This window comes from Tachyglossus aculeatus, chromosome X4, assembly GCF_015852505.1.
Source record: "Tachyglossus aculeatus isolate mTacAcu1 chromosome X4, mTacAcu1.pri, whole genome shotgun sequence".
In the NCBI taxonomy this organism is placed as follows: domain Eukaryota; kingdom Metazoa; phylum Chordata; class Mammalia; order Monotremata; family Tachyglossidae; genus Tachyglossus; species Tachyglossus aculeatus.
This window is the reverse complement of record NC_052098.1, coordinates 37,818,736-37,826,076: the sequence shown is the minus strand read 5'-3', so window position 1 is coordinate 37,826,076 and position 7,341 is coordinate 37,818,736. Positions and strand designations below refer to the sequence as shown.

At 40.9% G+C, this 7,341-nt stretch overlaps 1 long non-coding RNA gene across 2 annotated transcripts in view; it reads right to left on the bottom strand.

Annotated features, from left to right (window-relative positions):
* Positions 1 to 5,833: 5,833 nt before the first annotated feature.
* The window catches only part of LOC119947967, a 35,762-nt gene continuing 34,254 nt past the window's right edge, over positions 5,834 to 7,341 (bottom strand). For both annotated transcript variants that reach the window (XR_005456599.1, XR_005456600.1), the window contains one exon: positions 5,834 to 6,112. This is a non-coding gene — a long non-coding RNA (uncharacterized LOC119947967). The remainder of the gene's footprint in view (positions 6,113 to 7,341) is intronic.

Genomic DNA, 7,341 nt, shown 5'->3' with positions numbered 1-7,341 from the left:
CCTTAACCTATGAATTTTCCAGAAGATTCTTATTCAAAAGTAAAAAGCTGCTTATGACAAATGGAAAAGTGTGAGGTGCTATATCCTGGATATTTAAATAAGTTGATGTTTCAGCTTTCATTTGTTGTCCAGAAGCTTGCTTCTTCATTTTTCACATGCCAGAAATCTAACTTTTACTGGAATTACTTGAAATACTTGAGAAGCAGCATGGCCCAGTTGATAAAGCATGGGCCTGGGAGTCAGAAGGACCTGGGTTCTAATGCTGGATCTGCCACTTGTCTGCTTTGGGACCTTGGGCAAGTCACTTCACTTCTCTGTGCCTCTGTTACCTCATCTACAAAATGGGGATTAAGACTGTGAGTCCCATTTGGGATATGGACTGTGTCCAACCTGATTAGCTTGTATCTACCACATTGCTTAATACAGTGCCTAGCACATAGTAAGTGCTTAGCAAATACCATAAAAAACTTAATCTAAAAGAAATAACTTATTTGGAGAAAGTTAATATTTCACATTAGATTACATTTCTTCCTTTCTATGTCACGAGTGATAAGCAAAGCTCAATACCCTTAACAGAGAAGTGGTAATTCAAAAGAGAAAGAAAATACAGTTGATATTTTAACAATAAGAAGCCATTAATAAAATTCACTTTGGCTGAAAGAAGTGGAGTTCGTTTACAATGTAAACTGAATAAAGGTTAAGTGTAGTTCATATTTTTCTCTGCATTAAATATAAATATCTGTCATTTCAAATCCTGCAGCAGATGTAAGCAGACTTAAAATCTGTATTTCTCAGAGAAAAAAGGCAATTTTAAATAATCCCTCTACCAATGATAAAATCCAAACTGCATTGGATTTTTCAGTCAACCCAAAATGAAAAGCTAATATTCATTCCCAGAAGGGTTCAGAATGTGATCTGCAAGTGTACCAGTTCCAGCAGTATCATTGCCCAGAGCAAGGAAGGAAAGAGAAGAAGTTCAGGGCACCAGGCCTGCCTGACCTCTGTTACTCTGGGGCAGATTGGAAAAGAATATATTTGAGAGAAAAATCAATTCGTAAAAACACCATGCTCAAAAGCTTACAGGGGGTTGTGGTTAGCACCAAGTAGGATGAAACTGTAATGATGGTTTAAAAAATGAGAAGTCATAGAGAAAAGTGGGTTTGTATTACCATAAGTAGTGTGAAGAAATAACCTGCCTTTCATAATGATTTTAGGGGTCAGTAATTACAAATACTCTTGACTGAGAAAGATTAACTTGAACATACACCTAAGCATGCAGTGTGATTTTAATGATAAGGAAAGCCAACTTTCTGAGTCAAGTTAAAGACTCCCAATTTCCATTCTATTAACACAAAAAAGCTCTTCTGTGTATATCCCCCCAACTGGGCAGGCTGAGGGGAGGAAACATCTGGCTAGTTTGCTAGAGCATAGAACTTGGTTGAGTTTCTCCTACCCTGGAAATCATTAATCAGATCTTTGGTGTGAAATTCTACTTTATCATTAAATTCACAATACCTTAAGATTAAGGCCCAGCTATTATTTACTACAACTGAAGAATTTAGAATGGGAAATTTCTCAGTATTATTAGCATATTTTCAATACTTTGGAGTCATCATTACTCTTTGAAAGAAGGGGAAAAAACTCATTTTTCTTTTGAGGTTTTTCACAGATTATTGTGCAAGGCTAGCCTCCCCAGTTTTGGGGAATGTTATTTTTATTTTAGAATAGAAGGGATATATGCCTGTATACACTTCACATATCTCCTAACAAATCTTTACCCATTGAGAATGAAGCTCTATGAAGAAGTTATCCTTTCAATCTTAATCTATCATATTCACTGAATGTTTACTCTGTGCAGAATTCTAGCTCTGCCACTTGTCAGCTGTGTGACTTTGGGCAAGTCACTTAACTTCTCTGCCTCAGTAACTCATCTGTAAAATGAGGATTAAGACTGTGAGCCCCATGTGGGACAACCTGATGACCTTGTATCCCCCAGTGCTTAGAACAGTGCTTAACAAATACCATCATTATTATTATTATTATTCACATGGATGCTTCTGACAATCTTTCTGTGGTTGCCTTCCTCTCGCTCCTTAACTTCACTGACCTCCTACTCCACCCCACCTCACCCACTCATCAACTTTGCTGCATACTCAATGTCATCATCTCAGGTCACTGGGCAATCAATCTCCAACCTCACCAACTCTGAAATTCCACTCTATGACCACAACCTCCCGACCTACCTTCTCTTCCACATACCACTTCCCCACAAATCTGTACTGTTTCCACACCAAGATCTTTGATCTTTTGAACCTACCCACTTTTCTAAAATCATTATGCCCCATTTAGTCCTCTTATCCAAACTACTTTCTTGATACACAAATTCACACCCTCAACACCACCCTCTAACTCCCTTGTTCCCCTATCCCTCTGCAGATATCATAATCACTAACCGAAAACTCTGGATCTCTTCCACAGTTTGCTGCCTCTGCTCCTGTGTTCCTGCTACAGAGTACTGCTGGAAGAAATCCAGACACCTGGCTGACCTCAGCCATCTCAAACTCATTCTCACCTGGTTTAATTCTGTCCTCTCCTCTGCCTGGCAGCTGTTTCAAACTTTTAGCTCCCTACTCAAACATCCTGTCCCCCTTATCTCTTGCTCCTAATAACCTGGCCTCATACTTGATATAACTGAACCCATCAGGCATGAGCTTTAAAATCTGCCCTGTTCCTCTCCACTCCCTCCCTCCTCTTGCCCCTTCTTTGACGCTCCCATCATTCTCAGCAGTGTCCCAAGAGGAGATTTCCCAACTTCTCTTAAAATTGACCCCCACAACCTATGCCTCTGATCCCTTCTCTTCACACCTTATCAAAACACTTGCCCCCTTCTTTTTTTCTTCTGTGACCTTAATCTTCAACCATTTGCTTTCCAATGGCTCCTTCCCCACTACTTTAAACATGCTGATAATAATAATAATTATGGTATTTGTTAAGCGCTTACTACATGCTGAGCACTGTTCTAAGCATTGGAGTAGATACAAGGTAATCAGGTTGTCCTACGTGGGGCTCACAGTCTTAATCTCCATTTTACAGATGAGGTAACTGAGGCACAGGGAAGTGAAGTGACTTGTCCAAAGTCACACAGCAGACAAGTGGCAGAACCGGGATTAAAACTCACATCCTCTGACTCCCAAGCCTGTAGTCTTGCCACTAGACCTTGCCGATGTATCCCCTATCCTAAAAAAATCCCTTCCTTGACTCCAAAGCTCCATCGACCCCTTCTCCCTCCTAGCATTCCTCTCCAAACTCCTTGAGCGAGTTGTCAACACCTGCTGCTTCCACTTCCTCTCCTGAAATTGTCATCTTGACCCCCTGTAATCTGAAGAGTGTCACAGGTCCTGGGGAGCTTGCCTGGGGAGGAAAGGGTGATGTAGATAGCCCCAGAGCCAGGACATCCAAACCTTAAACTACCCTGGGGACCTGCAGCCATACTGGTTCCTTTTTTTTATGGTATCTGTTAAGCACTTACTATGTGCCAGGCACTGTTCTAAGCACTGGAGTAGATGCAAGTTAATCAGATTGGACACAGTCCATGTCCCACATAAGGCTCACAGTCTTAATCCCCATTTTTACAGATGAGGTAACTGAGGCCCAGAGAAGTGAAGTGACTTGCCCGAGGTCACACAGCAGACAAGTAATGGAGCTGGGATTAGAACCCAGGCCCGTGCTCTATCCACTAGACCATGCTGTTCCTTATCAGTCCATTACAATCTAATAGGCTAAGTGTGCCTCAGCCTCATTATCCTGAAAGCACAGGGAAGGTAACTTCTCTCATTGAAGAGGAAATGCAAAAATAAAATGCAATCATAAAACTGGGCCTTTAAATGCAGGGCTTCCTCAGCTCTAGTAGTTGTGCAGGGGAATGTAGAATAGTAAAAGAATCATTGGAAAAAGAAGAAGAATGGACTGGCTCATTTTTGAGAAAAATCACTGTATTCATTCATTCATTCAATTGTATTTTTTGAGCACTTACTGTGTGCAGAGCACTGTACATAGTGCTTGGGAAGTACAATTCAGCAGTAGAGACTATCCCTGTCCACAATGGGCTTACAGTCTAAAAAGGGGGTGACAGACATCAAAACAAGTAAACAGGCATCAATATAAATAAATAGAATTATAGATATAGTCACATCAAAACAAGTAATCAGGTAATAATATAGAATTATAGATATGTACATATATACACAAGTGCTGTGGGGCATGGAGGGGTAATAGAGCAAAGGGAGCGAGTCGGGGTGACATGGAGGGGAGGGGGAGCTGAGGAAAAGGGAGTCTTAGTCTGGGAAGGCCTCTTGGAGGAAGTGAGCTTTCAGTAGGGCTTTGAAGAAGGGAAGTGTGATTGGCAGATTTGAGGAGGGAGGGCATTCCAGGCCAGAGGTAAGACGTGGGCCAGGGCCAGAGCCAGGCCACTGTAGCAGCCTTAGAGCAATGTACCTAAAGAGGTTGGCTGGTAACCCAACTTGGCTTCAGTCTGTACCAGGCAGCAATCAATCAGTCAGTCATATTTATTGAGCACTTACTATGTGCAGAGCACTGTACTAAACAGCAGTGTGAGTAGAGGGAAGAGGCAAGAGGAGAAAGCACGTGGGTGTTTGAGTAATTGACTGGACCACCATTTTCTGTGAATTGTGCTAGCTCAGGGCAGTAAGATCCTGCTCATCAGACAAGGCTGATTTTACCCACAACAAATGATGCCATTCAGAAGGAAATAGCATTCATTATTCAACTGAGGCTCACCTTTCTGGAAATAGGAGCCATTCCCCATTGCTTGGGGAGATTTCGTGCCCCTCACTTGAACCCTTTATACACACACATCTATGCATGAATCCAACTCCAATAAGGATAATGGTAGAAATTAGAGAGGAGGGAATTGTTGGGTCAGTGGATGCTCGCTAATAGCCAGAAACATATCTGGAAGTAATTGGATCTTTCAAATTAATGTTATACAACTTGCATAGAAACTGTTCCAATCAATCAATCAATCAATCGTATTTATTGAGCGCTTACTATGTGCAGAGCACTGTACTAAGCGCTTGGGAAGTACAAATTGGCATCACATAGAGACAGTCCCTACCCAACAGTGGGCTCACAGTCTAAAAGGGGGAGACAGAGAACAGAACCAAACATACCAACAAAATTTTGAGCCTTAGAATAGAGGCATGAGGAAAACAAGAATGGCATATTATATGCAGATTCAAAAGGAGACAAGTCATCTTTCTGGAAGAAAAGTCGGGGGATGAAGATGATGGTAATGATGGTGATAATGATAGGAATGTGATTTGCTTCCTTTATAATTCTTCTCTGCTCTCCTGTTTCAAAAGTCATTTACAGGCTAAGCCTGCATGGAACAGCCTAATAGTCTTTACTGTTCTAACAGATTCACATCAATTAGCCAGGTTTAGTAAAGAATTGTATTTTCCTCTTGCTTTTCATGCTGTTGGGAGTTTTCATGAGCTGTGAAGACTCATGGAAAACAGTCAAAGCGTTGAAGGAATCCTGAACACCTCTACAAAGTACCATATTTACTCTCATAATTGCCTCCACTGCATAATTTCCCTACTCCAATTTTGAGGGGGAAATAAAAAAATAATCTTTAGTACCACATAATTGAAAGCAGTGATAGCCAAGCCCACTGGAGGAGGAGAAGTAGTAGGGTGAGAATGCAACAAAGCAGGTGAGGGTAATTAATTCAATAAGACTGCTGTGGGTCAGGAAGAATTCATTCAATCATATTTATTGAGCACTTACCATGCACAGAGCGTTGTACTGAGCACTTGGGAGAGTACAATACAACAATAAACAGACACATTCCCTGCCCACAATGAGCTTGCTGATAACAAGCCATGCGTCTATGGGAAGTTGATTCATTCAGTGTTCGTTCCTATGTTGTGCAGCACTCCGGAGAATGTAATAGAAGAAAGAGACATAGTCTCTAGAGCTCTCTTAGCTTCTTCCTTCTCCTCTCCTTTCCTCCTTTTTTCTTCGAGTGTGGTCCCTTGAAGAAGCATGGATTCACTGTTGTTTTCTGATGCTTCTTTTCTCATTGGGTTACCTAGAGTTAATAATAATAATGATGGAATTTATTAAGTGCTTACTATGTGCAAAGCAGTGTTCTAAGCGCTGGGGAGGTTACAAGATGATCAGGTTATCCCATGGGGGCTCACAGTCTTAATCCCCATTTTACAGATGAGGTAACTGAGGCCCAGAGAAGTTAAGTGACTTGCCCAGAATCACACAGCTGACAATTGGCGGAGCCGGGATTCAAACCCTTGACCTCTGACTCCAAAGCCCGTGCTCTTTCCACTGAGCCACGCTGCTTCTCTAAAGTTCTTCTCTAGAGTTCTGGAAGTTGGATAAATCCTGCATGTTTCCAATATCCCTTTAGCATTTCTTCTCAATGACTGCACTTTAGTTTTATTAACTAAAATCAAACACGAAAAATCTATACCAAAGGAATTTTGAGCTTCTTTGAAGCATAACATATATAGAAAAATAGATCCATGCTGAACTTGGGGGGGGCGGTGAAGGGAGAGGGTCTGAGTAAATGCAGATGTTGTTTATTGGTATGGTTTCATCTTTCATTTGACAAACAGTTTTGATCACTGCTTCATCAATGTCTGTTCTTCTAGAAAGCTGGGGACATTTGGCTTAATTATAGCCTGAATCCTGACATATATAAAACTGTCTTGATTTTTGCTTATTAAAATTCACTGGCTCTTAATGAGAAGCTTGAGATCATCTACAGAAAGTGATCTCTAAATTGCTTGAGGAAAAAGTCACTTTTATATTCAATATGCCAAAGTAAATTCTACTGTATGATTGGTCTACCTGGGTAAAGGGAGAGAGGAGGAAGATTATATCAATCAGACCGCTTAATGCAGTCAATATTCCAGGTATGAGCCTCATTGAAATGACTCCCTCATTAGAAACTCTATTTTTAAAATATACATGTGCTTGAGGCAGCTGAAAACATCCACAGGAGATATGCTTCTATTGCATATTCATGTATTATGGATCAAAAAATCCCTCAAGCAGCTTGCAAAACCTCACTCTTGTTATGCCGATGATAGCAATGTTAAGCACGAAATAAGACCCTTTCCAAGTGAGGGAAAGAGAAAATGTTTCCAGCACCTTAACTAATTATTAGTATTATTATTACTAGCATGTATTAAATGCTTATAATACATGAAACCCTATACTAAATGCTGGGGTAATTACATGAAAATCAATTAAGGTGCAGTCCCTAGCCCATAGAGGGCTCGCCATCTAAGTGGGGCTCAG